We start from the raw sequence: 15,174 nt of genomic DNA, 5'->3' as shown, positions 1-15,174 counted from the left end.
GGCTGAGATCTGAGGATCACAGGGTGAAGCCAGCTAGGGCAGGAAAGTCTAGGACAATCTAACTTCCACTTTGGAAAGGTCAGATGTTCAAGAGCTTCCTGTGTTTCTCTTGGTGATGAGAAGTTACTTGCACTCTAAATGTTCTTAGAATTCTTGAGCTATAGAAGCAGAAAAGAAACATTTTTGACCCATCCTGGGTTCAAATGAAGTTTTCAGCATCCAAGCCCTAGCCCTGTTAGCAGGAAGAACTCCTGTGTAACATTGTATTTGAAGGACCAAAAACAGTTTCAAAAGACATGCTAGGTGAAGAGACCTAGGCTTGCAGGATTAGGAGGCAGAATGTACATAATCAACAGGGAAGTCAGCTGCAAAAGCACTTCATGCATTCCAGGCACAGCCAGCAAAGGGGGGAACCCTGAAACCTTTGTTAGAGTTACACCAGAGTCAGGCCTTTCTCAGCCTCTTCAAACAATGACTAATTAACCTTCCTCTCTCAGGTGAAGGGAGCCTCAGGCTATCTTTAGGTTAACAATAGAGAGCCAGTTTAGAGGGGGAGAGGGGAGGAACAGAGAAGAAAAACCCTGCTCTCTGCCTTAAGGAATGAGATTTTGACTCTCCATCTGTCAGATTTAAAGACCATTCTTCTACCTCTGCCAATCCATTCTCCTTCCTTCATTCTGCACATCACTAATGCAAATTCCCAGTCCAAGGGGAGGCAGGGCCCTTTCTCTTCTGTCTCTAAGCACCTGAGTTAGAACCTGGCTCTGCCCTCTTGGCTCTTGGGCCTTCCGCTGCTTGAGAAGTGGGACAGAGACAGTCTTCCTGCTCCGTGGTTGTGTGAAGGCAATGTGGTGGCCTGGCTCCCTGCACAAGGCCTCACACTGGGAAGTATTCCCTTCTTTCCTCCTGACGTCCAAGATCTATCTATCCACCTATCTACCTACCTTCCTTCCTACTTACCTACGTAGCTAGCGATCTCTTACCAGTTCTTGGGATGAACTCAAGGCCTGGGCACTGTTTCTAGCTCTCTGCTACTTGAGCCACAGCACCAATTCTGGCTTTTTTCTGTGTGCTACTGAGGAATCGAACCCAGGGCTCTTGTATGCTAGGGAAGCACTCTCTCACTAATCCAAATACCCAGCCCCCTCATCTTTTTCTTCATTGTAGTTTTTACATAAGTATGCTACCATTTTACGTCTCCAAGTTTAATTCTGAATACTGGCTATTTCTATGAACACTTTTCTTCCCCTGCCTGATTTGTCACTGTCCCTGCCTTGGCCTCATAATAAAATGTAAATAAAGGCTCTTGAGAGCTTAAGTGTGCATCATATAAAGACACAGGCCTGCTACCCTGGAAGAGAAAAGCCATGGGCTTGAAATGAAAAGAATGATGCAGTATGTGCAACGATTATATCTGAAAAATAAATCAGTAAATAAAGCAGAAGCATTGAATATGGTCTGTTTGCACTCAGGGTGGTAATATACACACATAAGTAGGTAGGGCACTGATACATAACTTGGTATTCTCTTCTTTAATTTATTTTGTGGCCATCCCAGGGCTTAATCTCAAAGCCCGATGCGTTCCTCAGCTGTTTTGCTCAAGGGTGAGGCTCTACAACCCTCACAGCTCCACTTCAAGCCATCTGGTCATTAATTGGACATAAGCACCTTCCAAACTTTCTTGCCTGGTCTGGCCTGTTTTTCCTGCTCGGCTTTCTCTCTCAAAGCTGGAGCTCTACCCTCTGGGCCACTGCTTCACTTTTGGTTTTCTGTTGTTTTTTGGAGATAAGAGTCTCAAAGACATTCCTACTTGTGCTGGCTTTGAACGGCAATCTCCTGAGGAGGCTTCAAATGGCTTTCCTCAAGGATTCGCCAAGGAGGTGCTCCACAGAAATCCTTAGTCTAAATCTTGAGACCATGAGCTCAGAGCAGAAGCCCAGAGCTTTACCATTTTGTGCCACAGCTTCACTTCTAGTCTGTGTGTGTGTGTGTGTGTGTGTATGTGTGTGTGTGCGCACACACACACACACATGGGCTTCTGCTCTGAGCCTATGGTCAGCACCTAGTCCCTGTGTTCAACCCCAAAACCTAGCCACCCAGGGCCCAACTAAGAGAAGTAAAACATTTCAAAACCTGATGAGCTTCACCAGACTCATATGACAGGAAGCATTGTGATACCAGACATGTGCTTGGATTTCTCAAGCTTCCAGAATCCTGGGAGAGGCATCATAGGTCCATCATTGCGGCAGGTCCTGGGGTTGAACTGTGAGCCTAGGCATACTCTCTGAGCTCCTTTTACTCAAGGGTATTGCATTAACCTTGAATATAAGCCTTATTTCTGGGTTTTTCTGTGATCTCTCAGAAATAACAATGTCAGGGACTTTCCTATGCTGGCTGGATTCAAACTAAGGTTCTCTACATCTCAGCCTCCTCAGGAGCTAGGATTACAGTCAGCAGCCCTTGGCACCTGCCTTTCTTTTCTTCTTCATTTTTTAATCTGGACAATCTGACTTCTTAACAGGATCATTCCAATGGTTTGAATTTATAAGTAAACTACCCCAATGTTCTTACAGCTGCTTTCTCTGAGAAGGATTTTCTCTCCTCATCTTCTCCTCTGGTCACAGGTTTGAAGCCAAAAGTGAGAAATGAGTGTCCCAGGATTTGGGAGCAAATGTCCACAGGACATGCCAGCTTTGCCACTTAGCATTGAGCTGCAGTGAATTTACAGGATGAGAGGACTGAAAGCTGGAGCTATCCTCATACTATCTGCATTGCTCCTTTTGCCTATAAAATGACCTAATAATTATGAATGTTTTTTTTGTCTACACCCTTAAGTATCTAGAACACACTAGAAGCATATTCATGTTTCTGTTTTTCTCTAGCACACACACATGCACGTACAGCTTCACTTCTGGTCTCTGTGTGTGTGTGTATGTGTGTGTGTGTGTGTGTGTGTGTGTGTGCGCACACACACGCTCATGCACACACATGCGCATGTGTGCATACACCAGTCCTGGAGGTTGAACTCAGGACCTGAGCACTGTACCTCTCCCACTTGAGCCACAGAGCCACTTCAGGCTTTTTTCTAGTGATGTGGTCCTGAGAAATCAAGCCCAGGGTTTCATATATGCAAAGTACTCTACCTCTAAGGCACATTCCCAGACCACTAAGTCAGGTTTGTTTGTTTGTTTCTGTTTTTTTTTTATTGTTGTTGTTGTAGGTTGTAGGAGTTAAAGTCTGGGTCTGGTGCTGTCCCTGAGCTCTTCAGCTCAAGTTTGTGCTCTACCACTTGAGCCACAGAGCTACTTCAGGTTTTCTGGTGGTTCATTGGAGCTATATGTCTCAAGGACTTTCCTGCCCAGGTTAGTTTTGAACCATGATCCTCAGATCTCATCCTCCCGAGTAGCTAGGATAACAGGCATGAGTCACAAGCACCCAGCTTCCACTTCAGTTGTCTTAGTGGTGAATTGAAGATAATGGTCTCATGGGACCTTTTGTGTCTGGGATAGTTGGGAACCCATATCCACAGATCTGAACTTCTTATAAGGCAAGGCAACAGACTTCAGCTATCAACTCCTAGGCCGTGGCATTCTGCTGCAAGGTGGTTAGTGGCTCCATGTGATGGAGTGTTAGCCATGAGCCCAAGAGATAAGGGTCAGCACCTAGGCCCCGAGTTCAAGATTCATGACTGAGAAAAATCAAAACAAAACAATTGTCCACAGGAGACAACTCACTAGTCTTCAGTAATACATAATTTTGTCTCTGCCATGGGGACATATCTGAGCCTCAATATTCTTGTCTGCATAATCATCTGAGTTGTGAAGGTCTTCGAGTACCAGGTGAAAGAGTGCACCCAATGAAGGACACAGCACATGTTACTCTGCAGGACTCAGCTGAGAGCACCCTATGAAGGACTCAGCACATAGCTCTATTGGATAAGCTATCATTAGGATTGGGGTGCTTTCATCAGTATCACCATTCTTTGAGGAATATTTCACAAACCAAACAAGTTCACATCTAATGGTTTAATGGGATTTTTGGGGGGGGAGTTACCCAGGGTGCTGGAACTCAAAGCATGGGGATACCGTTCTAATAACATTTGCTCAAGGCTAAAGCTGTACCACTTCAAGCCACATTTTAAAGTGTCCCGCAGACTTCCTGCTAGGACTGGGTTTTAAAGCCCCCAAGAGCCAGGATGATAGGGGTAAGCCAGCAGCGTCTGGTTCCTTACAGCTGGGTTGCAGGGGTTTACATCTGGCTAAGTCAGGTTAGGTGGAAGCTTTCAGCACCAGACTCCTGGCTTGCTTTGTGATGAGGTATTTGAAGGCCTGTCCTTCTACAGTTGCAGTTAGAACATTCTGCCTTTTTGACAGCAGTCCTGGGGCTTGAGTAAGGGCTTCGACAGTGTCCCTAAGCATTTGTGCTCAAGGCTGGCACTCAATTGAGGAAAGGCAGCAGAACTTCCAGGTTTTCTGTTTATGTGGCACTAAGGAATCAAAACCAGGGATTCGTGCTTACTAGGTGAGAACTCAACCACTAAGCCCCAGGAGTGAACAAGATATAAATAGATAGAGATTGCTGTATATAAATATTATATACACAAAAAGAGAGATGCCTGTATATTATTAAATTATAGATAATATTACTACCAATTATTAGGTATTAAATTATGTCTCTGTTTAATGATGTGTCCCAGTTGAACCATTAATAAAGCATTAATTAATAATTACTCAATATCCTGTTATTATTTATCACATATGTATATACATCCATACATATAATTACATATTTTATAGAACAAGACAGATGTCTACATATAATTAAATTATGTATGCATCATGTGTTACTACCAATTATTATGTATTTAATTATGTCTCCATGCAATTTTTATTCTGTTAGTGCTTAATAAAATATTCATCTTAATGCAGTCCTATAGTTCTTATATCTAATTTTATCCTACAATGATTCATTACTAATTCAATTTGTTTATCATTTACTGTAGTGATAATTTTTCCACCTATGACATTTATTACATTTATGACATCCTCTTACATAGCATATAGATTTGCATATGAATTATACATCCTACCTGACACAGAGCACTTTCAAAGAAAAAGAAAACATGTGTCATGCTCAGCTTCTCACTCCATGATTACATTTTTGGCAGTGCTGGGATCTAAATTCAGGGCCTACAAGGTTTAATTCATGAATGGGTGACTCTCAGCACAGCAGCCACTAGCCAATTCATCTGCCAGGCAGTTCCCAGGCCCTGAGATCAAGCCCCATATGTTGACTCCATATTGTGTTTAGTGTATTCATTTTATTTTTTGAATTATTCATTTATCTACCATTTATTTTATTGACTGTTAATACACATGGAATATTTATTACATAGGGCATAGATTTGCCTGTGTATGAAACTTCACACCTGACACCCAGACCTTTCACAGAAAAGGAAACATGTGTCACTTTGGGCTTCTTAATCTGCGATTCAATTTTTGTGAGTGCTGGCATCTGAACTTACAGCCTACAAGGTCCAAATCATAAGTGGCTGAGTGTCAGCATGTCAGCCTGGGGCATATGGAGCTGACAAGCAGATCCCAGCATCTGAGATCGAACCCCACCGGTTGACAAAATAAGAACAGATTGACATGCAGATGGTAGTACACAAATAAATATAGATCTTTATAGTGCCAGAGATGTTTATACATGATTCAGTTACATATGCTACATTCTTACCAATTTGTGGATATTCATTATGACTCCATGTAATTAATATTATTGTTTTCATCCTTAATGAATTATTAATTAAATCAACCACTGTCCTGAAATTATTGTGTCCATGTAATTAATTGTATTCTTTTAATGTGTCAAAAATATTAATTAAAATCCATCGGCCTCCTAAAATCACTCTAATTTTATAGTAGTATCATTCAGGAAGAACTAATTCAATCTGGACATTCAAAACCTTACATTGGAATTCCTATGAATATGAACGAGACTCTTAGAATGTCCTGCCATTGGTAGGGGTCAGAACTGAGCTTTGAACTCAGGGCCTATGTTGCCATGTTGGCCTATGGCTTCCTTGGTAGCCCACCAGCTTTCAGTAAGCCACGTTAAGAGCATTTTTCAGCTGTGTAATTCAGATCCAGGATAGTCACCTTGCAAAGAAAACAAATGTAAAACTGTCAGCCATCTGCAAGTTGAACGGTTTTATTCTGTGTTGATTTATTTACTTTTTTCCTGTCAGCCTTTGGGGCCTACGAACCCAGGATTGGCTGTGGATCCAGTGGCTGCACCCCAGGCTAGAGTGATCAAAGCTGACGCAGAGTTGCCATGACATGGGTTCAAGCCCTGTGGCAAAATAAAAATACATACATACATACATACATACACACATACACACATACATATGTACACTATAATTATTTTAAAAATTATGAGGCTCCTTGGCTTGGAATTCATGCCATTTTTTTCTGGCAGGCCTGCGATTTGAACTCAGGATCTGGGTAAATCTACAGCACAATTGGGGAAGGGCAAGCTCACTGTGTTGGAAGACAAGAAAGTCAGGCCTGTTCCCAGGGCCTGAATTCAACCCTAGCATTAAAAATAAATATTCTTTACATTTTAAATACATGACTTACATTTACTCTCAATTGTTTACTGCAGGGGCTGGGAAGGTGGCTCAGTGGTAGAGCGCTTTCCTTGAATGCCTGAGGCCCTGGGTTCGATTCCTCAGCACCACATAAGCAAAAAGAAAAAAGCCGGAAGTGGCACTGTGGCTCAAGTGGTAGAGTGCTAGCCTTGAGCTGAAGAGCTGAGAGACAGCGCCCAGGCCCAGAGTTCAGGCCCCACAACCAGACCCAAAAACAAATGTTTACTGCATATTACAGTTAGTGTATTAATTGTTTTATTTTGTTTTTAATTATTTGTTATGTATTTTAGTGAGTATGATTACATGTATAACATTTTTTACATCCTATCACATAGGACATAGATTTGCATATATATTGTACATCATACTTGAGACCCAGGACTTTGACCTGTAAGGAAAACATGTGGGACAATTGGCTTCTTCCACCAGGATTAAGTTTTTGGCAATTCTGTGATTTGAACACTTCATGAATGGGTCAATGTTAGCATACCAGTCTGATGCAAGTGAAGTTGTTGAGCAAACTTGAGGACCCAAGTTCATGTCCTAGGAGTGGCCAATATATAAACAGACAGATGTGTAGACTGAAGTGTGTGTGTGTATTTATATATGTATATGCATCTATCAATAAATGTATACAGAGACAGACATTTATGTAGATTCTAGTGTATAACTATATATAAAGTGTGATATCTATATTGTATTTATATATATATTCTATTACTACCAATTATTTGGTATAAAATTATGCCTCCATTAATTAATCACAGTAGAAGACTTAATAAAGTATTAATTAAATTAATCAATAATCTATATTTATTGTGTAGAATCTTATACTAGAATGACTTGCTAATTAGTGATTCAATTAGTACATGTCAACATTCTATTAGTGTTCCTATAGATAGGAACTAGTTTCCTAGGATCTTCAGCCATGTGTAGGTGGCAGTCCCAGGATCGAACTAAGGGCTTCTGTGCATGGATTGGGCTTAGGCTTCATTGACAGCCTCGGCTATGCAAGGTCACATAAAATTTTCAAGCCTAGTCACTGTTACCCAGGATGGTTACAGTGCAAAGGAAACAAAGGTAATACTGTTGTGTAAAACTTCCTGTTTTATTCATCCTCCATTTTTGTTGGTTTGATGATTTTTTGCCAGTGAAGGGAGTTGAACTTGGTTCCTAGGATCCCTGGGTCATCTGTGGGTGTAAAAGCTGCACCCCAGCTTAGGGTAATCAAGGCTGAGGCAGAGTTAGGACAACCTAATTTCAAGACCCATGCCTGGCCCCCCCCCACAAAAAATGTTAAGGCATTGACTTGGAATTTAGGCCATTTTTTCTGCCATACCTGGGATTTGAACTCAGGGGCTGGGTAACTCTATTGTGATCTGGGTGACATAGGAGCTCACCGCCTTGAAGAAAAGAAATTCAGGAACATTTCCCAAGGCATGAATTCCAGGCCCAGGACTGGCAAAAATAATCTTTATATACATTTATAATGTATATCATATATAGGCATGTATTTGCATAGATATTACATATTGTACCTAGGACACAAGATTTTCACAGAAAGGAAAACAGTTCAAAATTTGATTCTTACTCCACCTGTTAACTTTGGCACTGCTGGGATCTGAACTCAGGGCCTGGAATGCCCAATTCATCAAGTGGCCATTAAGCACAGCAGCCTCAAAAAAATTTACTGCCAGGCAGTTCTCAGGACCTGACTTCTAGCCCAAGGAGTCGCCAATATATAAATAGATAGAAGTGTAAATTGCTGCAAATATATATATATATATATATATATATATATATATATATATATGTATATATAGACAGAGAGAGAGAGAGAGAGAGAGATGGCTGGGGGAGAGAGCGATTTATAGGTTTATTTGATTGTATATTTAAATATATAAAAATATTTATAGAATGCAAGATGTTTACATATTAAATTACATGTAATATATTACTAATAATTAATAGATATTGAATTATGCGTCCATTAATGATGTATCATGTTTTAAGGCACGATAAAATGCTTCCTTGAGCAAAAGGAGCTCAGGGACAATGTCGAGGATCACAGCTCAAGACTCAGGACCTGCCGCAAAAAAAAGAGCCAGTAACTCCACGTATCTGTGTATATATGCAAGTATTTCTATCGGTGAACATCCAGAGTCCCTATGAAGAAAAGAACTCAGCTAGGAAATTTGCTTTGAAGAATGATTTCATAGCACAGCTTTCAAGGCAGTGCATGTTCCAGAGCTCTCCTCACTGTTCCCAGTGTAACTTGAAGGTTTCTCCACACCCCAGGCTGCTGGAGGAAGTCTGCTTCATTGTTGGAACAGGCAAAAAAAAAGCCTTACTCCTGTACAGCTGTGTAACAGACATTTCAACTGGGGCAATTAGTGAGGATGAGTGTGGGTGGGCTCTAAAGGCCAGGTGAATAAGCCCTCCTTTTCCCCAAGCTATCTCTCTCCCCAGTGCTCTGTTTGGACAGGAAGTCTTCATTTGTGCCACCTCCTGTGGCAGGCCAAGTTCCCTGCACTCATCCTGTCTTTGCTACACTATGTTGAGACAAACTGCTACAATTAATTGAAGAGTCCTTCTGGCAGACAACTAGGGCCCTGAATCTAATGAAATGATTCATTATTGGCAGTATTGCCTCCCTAGGTTTCCGGAAGCTTCCTAAATCTAAGCACTTGTGCAAAATCACAATGCTTCCTGTCATCTAGGGCTGGTGAAGCACATCAAGATTTGAAACCTTTGACCTCTCCTAGTTGGGCCTTCGGTGGCTAGATTTTGGGGTTGAACACAGGGCGAAGGTGCTGACCATGAGTTCAGAGCAGAAGCTCAGTGCTTTCCCATTTGGTGTCACAGCTTCACTTCTGGTGTGTGTGTGTGTGTGTGTGTGTGTGTGTGTGTGTGTGTGTGTGTGTGTGTGTGTGTGTGAGTGTGTGTGTGTGCATACATCAGTCCTGAAGGACTCAGGAACTGACCACTGACCGGAGTATCTCTTGTACAAGGACAGCACTCTACCACTAGAGCCACAGAGCACTTTAGATTTTTTTTTCTAGTGAGGTGGCACTGAGGATTCAAGCCCAGGTTTCATGCATGCAAAGCACTCTACCCCTAAGACACATTCCTAGCACTCCACTTCAGGTTTCTTTTTTCTTATAAGTTGGAGGAGTTGAAGTCTGGGCCTGGGTGCTGTCTCTTCAGCTCAAGTCTAGAGCTCTACCACTTGTGCTAAAGAGCCCCTTCAGATTTCTGGTGGTTCATTGGAGATAACCATCTCAAGGAATTTCCTGCTCAGGCTGGCTTTGGACTGTGATCCTCAGCTCTCAGCCTCCTGAGTAGCTAGGATGACAGGCGTGAGTCACTGGTACGCAGCTTCCACTTCAAGTTTCTAAGTGATGAATAGGAGATAATAGTCTCATGGGACCTTTTGTGTCTGGGATAGTTTGGAACGCAGATCATCAGATTTCAGCTTCCTGAGTAGGCAGGATGACAGACCTCAGCTAAAGACACCTAAGCTCTGACACTATACTGAAAAGAGTCGTTGGCTCCACGTGGTAGAGTGCTAGCCATGAGCCCAAGATGAAAGTCAGTGCCTCGGCTCTGAGTTCAAGGTACATGATGGAGAAAAGTAAACCAAAATAATTGTCTGCAGGAAACAACTCACTACATTTCAGTACATACATCATTTTGGCCCTGACATGGGGACATATCTGAGCCTCAACTTTCCCATCTGCACAATCATCTTACTTGTGGAGCTTTTACAAGGACCAGATGAAAGAATGAACCCCGTGAAGGACTAGGCATACAACAACTCATGAAGAACTCATCACATAGCTGTATCCCACATGCTGTCATTAGAATTAGGGTGCTTTAATCAGTATCACCATTCTTTTAGAAACACATCACAAACCTCACAAAGTTCACATCTAATGATTTAGAGGGGTGGTTTTTTTTTGGGGGGGGGGTCAGCCACATGGAATGCACTCAAAGGTTGGGGGTACTATCCTAAGATATTTAGCTCAAGCCTAGAGCTCTGCCACTTTGAGCCACAGGTCAGAGTTTCGCAGACTTCATGCCAGGACTGAGTTCTAAACCCACCACTGTCAGATCTCAGCCCCCGAGTATCTTGCATGACAGGGGTGAGTGATCCAGCAGCATCTGTTTCGGTGGAGCTGGGTTGCAGTGGTTTACCTCTGGCTAAGTCGGGTTAGATGTCACCTGTCAACACCAGACTCCCAGCTTGCTCTGTGATGAGGTATTTGCTGCCTATCCTTATATCATTGCAGTCAGAACATTCTATGTTTTTTTTTTTTTTTGGTGCCACTACTAGAGTCTTGAATAAGGGTCTAGACACAGCCCCTATGCTTTCATCCTCAAAGCTAGTACTCGACTACTTAAGCAAGACAGCACAACTTTCGGATTTTTCTGTGCATGTGGTAGTGAGGAATCGAACCCAGGGCTTTGTATGTCCTAGGAGAGCACACTACCACTGATTCCCAGGAGTGACAAGTGTACAAACAGATAAATGTGTAGATTGGTGTATAGATAGGTAAGTAGGTAGATAGATAGATAGACAGATAGATAGATAGATAGAGAGGTATATGCTTAAAACAAGAAAGAGATGTCTGTACATTATGAAATAGCATATACAATATTGCTACCGATTATTGGCAATTAAATTATTCCTTCCTTTTTTAGGTATCATGATTGAATAAATAATAAAGTATTAATTGAAAATTAATGTAGTATAATTTTGTATATAGTTTTATAATATAATCATACACTAGTAATTTATTTGTTACTTTTATAACATTTCATTTGTATGGATGTATATCAGAATGCGCCTTAGAATCTCCCACCATTCATTAGTGGCAGTACCAGGATTCAACCTCCAGGCCTAAGTTGCCTCTTTTGGCTATGGCTTCCCTAATAGCCCACCAAATATCAGCAATGCAAGGTCATGTACACTTTCTGGGCATTGTCATTTAGTAAAGTAAAACCACCTTCTTGAACTTCTCAGTTTTTTTTTTTTTTATTGTGAGAATACCATACAGAGGAGTTACAATTACATGGGCAAGATAACCAGTACCCTTCTTATAAAGCATTGTTGCCTCCTCTTTGTTTCCCCTTCCCATCTCAATTTTATCCTTCTCTTTTGGTTTTTTTTTTTACTAGCCTCAAGATTTGAACTCTGGTCCTAAGATCCCAGGGTTGGTTGTGGCAGAGATGCCAAGACCTGAGTTCAAGCCCCATACTTTGGCCAAAAAAAATAATAATAAGGCCCTGGCTTGGAATTTGCACCACTTTTCTGGCAGGCTTTTGATTTGAACTCAGGGTCTGGGTAAATCTGTGACACTGTAGGTGAAGGGGAAGATCACCGTCCTTGAAAACAAGAAATTCAGACCAATTCCTAGAGCCTGAATTGAAGCCCCAGCACTGGAAAAACTAATATTTATATATGAGATCTATTTATATTGCATGGGTTTACAGCTTATGACGTTTATTACACTTATTAATTTAGTATTATTACACATATAATGTTTCATTTCCTCATATCACCTAGGATATATTTGAATATGGATTATACATCATACTGAGACCAAGGACTGTCACAGAGAAGAAAAAAATGTGTCAAAATTAGCTTCTTACTCCACGAATAAATTTTTGGCCATGCTGGGATTTCAACTCACAATGCCCAATCCATAAATGGGGTCACAGTCTTAGCAGACCAGGGTGTGGCAAACTGAGCTGCCAGGAAGTCCTGAGGACCTGTGATCAAGCCACAGTAGTGCCCAATATATAGATAGATAGAAAGAAAGATAGAAAGATAGATAGATAGATAGATAGATAGATAAATAGATAGATGTATATATATGTGAGTATGTGTGTATATATATATGCATATATATTCAGGGAGGGAATGTTAAGATATTATATATATAACCAATTATTAGTGATTACATTATGCCTCCATTTAATGAAGTATTATGGTTGAATACTTACAAAATCTGTAATTAAAAATTAGTCAAAACCCTTCCATTAGGTGCTAGAATGGAAGATATAAATCCAGTAATTTGTGTGTGGCACTCTAAAATAGAATCAAGAATTAACTGCAAATTATTACTTTTATGCATTCCATTAGCATTCACATGAGTAGGAATGAGTTTGTCAGATTCTACCTCCATTTGTGGGGGGCAGTCCTAGCATTCGAACTCCAGGCCTGGGTAGTTTCCTTCGAATGCAAACCATTGGAATGGCATTGTGAAGACTTCAGATTGTCACGATTAAAAAAAGAACAAGAAGAAAAGAAAGCCAGGTGTCAGCGGCTTCTGCCTATAATCCCAGCTCCTCAGGAGGCTGAGATGTAGAGAATGCCAGTTTGAATTCAGCTGGGGCAGGAAATTTCCTGACACTCTTATTTCTAAAAGACCACAGGGAAAAAAATGCACACATGGGTGGGGCTGTGGCTCAAGGGCAGAGCACCACCCTTGAGCAAAAGGAGCTCAGGGACAGCGCCTAGGCTCATAGTTCAATCCCGGACCTGCCAAAAAAAAAAAAAAAGGAGGCAGTAATTCTATGTCTCTGTGTATAGATGGATGGTGTATGGATGATGGGCATTCAGCAGGTTGCCCATGCCCAGCCCCCAAACCTGGGCAAGCTGGGACAAGCACTGAGACAATATTAAGTCTGAGCCGGCAGCTTGAACAAAGCATCCTTCTCTGCCATTTAAGTACTGAAGCCCCAAAGGCTTTGCCTGGGCTGGTGTGTGCAACAGGTGCATTATGTTGTGGGTTAGGTGTCCCATCAGGACACCTAGAAGCCAGCCACTGCCTCCAGGGAGACCACACTTCCTAGGCTGTAGGAGTTGTCCAAGGTTCTGGCTCCATATTCTAGATCCCTCTGTAGGATGTGGGGTCTGGTGCCTATCACTCATTCATTATTCCTGACTGCCAAGTCTCAGGCTGGTCCCAAATCCTGCGAAAGATAGGACATAGCCAGTGATTTCTGTGCCGAAAGGGGTTAGCCAATAAATTCCACCCTCGTAGCTCCTGTTAGAAGTGAGCCTTGGGCTGTGAATGTGGCTTAGTTGTAGAGTGCTTACCTAGATTGCATGAAGTCATGGGTTCGATTCCTCTGTACCACAGAAAAAGAAAAAGCCAAAAGTGGCACTGTGACTTAAGTGATAGAATGCTAGCCTTCAGAAAAGAAGCTCAGGAACATGCTCAGACCTTGAGTTTAAGCCCCAAGACTGTCAAAAAAAAAAAGGGACCCGGTTGAGACATATTCTTCTGGGACTCAGAGGAGGGCCGAGGTTAGAAGTAAGAGGTAGAGGTCAGGTACTGGTGGCTCACCCCTGTAATCTTAGCTACTCAAGAGGCTGAGATCTGAGGATCAAAATTACAAGCAGGAAAGACTATAATGAGACACTTTTCTCCAATTAAACACCCAAAAAGCCAGAAGTAGAGCTATGGTTCAAGTACTGGTGTGTTAGCCTTGAACACAAAAGCTCAGGGATACTGTCAAGGTGATGAATTCAGACCCCCCAGTCTGGCAAAACACACACACCAGTCATCCTTCACAAGTTCCATCTCTAGCAATTCCATATTTTTTTTAAAAAGAGGGAAAAGTGAAGGAAAGAGTTGCTCCAGGAGGTGATACAACCTGTGCCAAAATTCCACAGGAGTTATAATATGTGGAACAAGACAGAGAGCCTCAGGCAGAAGGTACAGCATGGGCAAAGGTCCTGAGGTATGGTGTAGAGCCGGTGGTGTGGGTGGAATGAAGATTCTGTGGCTTCAGACAAGTCTGGCAGGACATTCAAGGCTGGGTCAAGGTTTGTACTTGAATCACAGGTAGGGCAGAGGCTGGGGACCCAGAATGGGGCCCAGGGGGGATTAGCTTGGCTTTTCACCATGGACCTCAGCCATTTTCAGTGGCTAGAAGCCTATTTTTCACAGCTCCTGACCCTCAGAGGCCTCCTTTGCATGGAGGAGTCAGGGCAAATGCAGGGAAGAACTCTTTCTTAAGAACAGTTTCTAGCCATCAGTGGCTCAACCCCTGTAAATCCTAGCTATCCAGGAGACTGAGATCAGATATAGTGGGTCAAATATAGCTCAGGAGAAGAAAGTTGGTGAGACTCTTTTCTTGCCAATGAACTACCAAAAGACAGAAATGGAAATGTGGCTCAAGTGGTAAAGTGCCAGCTTGAGAAAAAGCTAAGAGACCAGGGCTCAAACTGAGTTCAAACCCCAGTACTGGCACAGAAAAAAAATAAAGAAAAGCTTTAAGAAGCTCCTAACCCACTGTGGTGAAAGGCCAGATCAGCTAAGTGCGTGTGGCTCTTACATGTCCTCCTAGATCCTCAGGAAGCTGAGATCAGAGGATCGTGGTTCAAATCCAGCCCTGGAAGAAAGTCCAGGAGACTCTGATCTCCAAGGAACCATCAGAAAACTGGAGGACATGCTGTGGCTCAAGTGGTAAGCTGAAGAGCTGAGCTACAGTGCCCAGGCCCA

The sequence above is a fragment of the Dipodomys spectabilis genome, unplaced genomic scaffold (genome assembly GCF_019054845.1).
Source record: "Dipodomys spectabilis isolate Male_0828 unplaced genomic scaffold, ASM1905484v1 ptg000430l, whole genome shotgun sequence".
Classification (NCBI taxonomy): domain Eukaryota; kingdom Metazoa; phylum Chordata; class Mammalia; order Rodentia; family Heteromyidae; genus Dipodomys; species Dipodomys spectabilis.
Note: the sequence above shows the minus strand (reverse complement) of the source record.